The 2297-nt window shown below is 36.9% G+C and overlaps 1 long non-coding RNA gene across 1 annotated transcript in view; it reads left to right on the top strand.

The window, feature by feature from the left end:
- Positions 1-2297, top strand: part of LOC147825281 (uncharacterized) — a 42380-nt gene that overhangs the window by 18234 nt on the left and 21849 nt on the right. The window lies entirely within an intron of this gene.

Here is a 2297-nt window from a genome sequence, read left to right as displayed (position 1 = left end):
GCATGAACTGTCCTCCCTCCCCATGCTGTTTCCTTTAGTGGGGAGAAGGAAGACTACGAACACCAAATACCCATGCCACTCTACCTTTCATACTAGAGAATGCCCATTTCACAGAAAACGGACAGAGGCAAATTACTTTACCACATACATTACCCAAGGTAATGCAGCTTCTATGTTCACAAATCTGGGATTGGAACCCAGTTCTGTTTGTTCAAAAATACTATTGTTTCACTATACTTCTATTGAATGAAGGAAGATATTTGTTTTAAATTTGCACTTGCAACTTGAGATGAATCTGGGTTTCTGGATACAGAACCTTTGTGGATGGTCCTCAATAACATAAAATATGTTTGAAGCTTGACTGTAATTTGTTAAATTAAAAACATTTAAATTTCAAGATATTTTTAATATCCTAAAAAGGCAAGTGCTATGGAAAATGTGTTCACTATCTAGATTTTAAAATAGTAAAACTTTTGCTATATTTGCTCTCATTTTATTTTGTATTAGTACATGTTTGTGATACATAATAAATATATTAATTGTGGGAAGTTGGTACATATACATATTGCAATTTAATCCTTTTTACTTACCTTTCTTCTCCTCTTCCTTCATCTCCCCTCATCCCTGGATCCCCTTCCCATCTCCACAAAGAGAGCTTTCTGTTAGCTATCATCTGTCTTTTATTTTGCTCTAAATCTCAACTCTTCTCCACTTCTCTTCATCCTATCGTTAGAGACAAACACTATTTCTAAAACAGGTTGAGGACTACTTGAGGAAAAGAAAATATTGGACATTGTCTTCAGAATCTGGGTTCTGTGGGTGCCACAAAATGTCTTTGGAAATTGAATTAATGAAATACATTGGTTTACTATGTAAAAAGTATATGGAGACATCTTTAGTTTTTTTTTCTTTTGGTACCGGGGATGGAACTTGGGACCTTGTGCTTTTGAAGTGGGTGGTGGAACCATTGAGCTAAATCCCCGGCTCCAGAGACATCTCTAGTTTTGAATACAATTCAGTTAATTATGGATTGTTTGGGAGAATAATACCATCACCTAGAATCATAGATAACTTAATAGAGTGAAATGATTTTTTTGTGTGTGTGTGCCAGGGATCGAACTCAGGTCCTTGTGCTTGTGAGGCAGGTGGCAGCACCACTGAGCTAATTCCAGGGCCTGAAATGAATTTTTAAAATCAGATGACTTGGCATTTCTTTTTAAAAACTATCTCCTCACTTTGGCAAAAGTATAGATGGTCATATATGAAAGTTCTTGGAGTTATGCTTATACATTTTAATTATCAAACTAATATTGCTGAGTAGATATCCCTGCTACATGTACAGTAACAAAAACTCCATTCCTCTTCATCTGATGGTTGTGGTATATAATTTACAATCCCCCAAAAGTATCTCCTTGCCTCAGTCCCAAAGATAAGGAAGAGGAGAGATTCACAAGCACCTTCATGTTCTTGACATTGATCAGGCTCATCAGCAGTAGGAACCCCCCCCGCCCCCCATGCTTGCTCAACCATTTTGGACTAAAGGTGTTTTGATCTGGGCACAGCGAAAAAGAATGAGGTTGAAAAAGAAGGATTTAGACAGATATAACCTCAGAAATGGCTCCCAAGCACTAACTATCATTTTTAGCATTTTGTCATTTCGAGCCTTGGATTCCTTATCTGTAAAATGGGGATGCTAATCTGACTCTCAGGTGGCTGTGAGGCCTGATGAGGATAACATGCACAGGTGTATGGTGGGAGCTGAAAACACGAGTTTGCCCTCCAGACAGTTATCATATGTTATGCAAGCAGAGACATAGAGCTCGACACTGCCAGGCTGTGTAGAACGGAGGAAAATCAGCACATACCACGTGGTAGATTACAGTGGTGTCTGTGACCTTGAAGGATGCAGCCTCTTTATTCATTTTAATGAAGACTAGCAATAAATCTTTTTGTTACAATTTTGCTTTTTTGAGGTCTATTTTCAGATTTAAAAGTTAAAAATTCCATTGAATATAATTTTGCAACGTAAGAGATGTTGGAAGAAGAAAAATTGAAATATCCCCTAGTCTTAACATAGGAATCTCTGGAACCATTTCTTGTGTGATTGGTTTTAAAGCTATATAGAGAAGGCTTCAGTGTCTGATTTTTTTAAAGCCTCCTATTTTATTTGGATATATAAATGGGTGTTTTGAGGGTTCTGATATCTTTTTGGATAAGATTCTGATGATAGTAAATGTACATCTCTGGATTAATAGTATCTGTTGCATATTCATAGTTCTGTTTCTGAATAGAATGCA

This window comes from Heterocephalus glaber, unplaced genomic scaffold, assembly GCF_053883595.1.
Source record: "Heterocephalus glaber isolate CG9 unplaced genomic scaffold, H.glaber_assembly_v1.0 deba00001504, whole genome shotgun sequence".
Taxonomy (NCBI): Eukaryota; Metazoa; Chordata; class Mammalia; order Rodentia; family Bathyergidae; genus Heterocephalus; species Heterocephalus glaber.
This window is presented reverse-complemented; position numbering and strand designations above follow the sequence as displayed.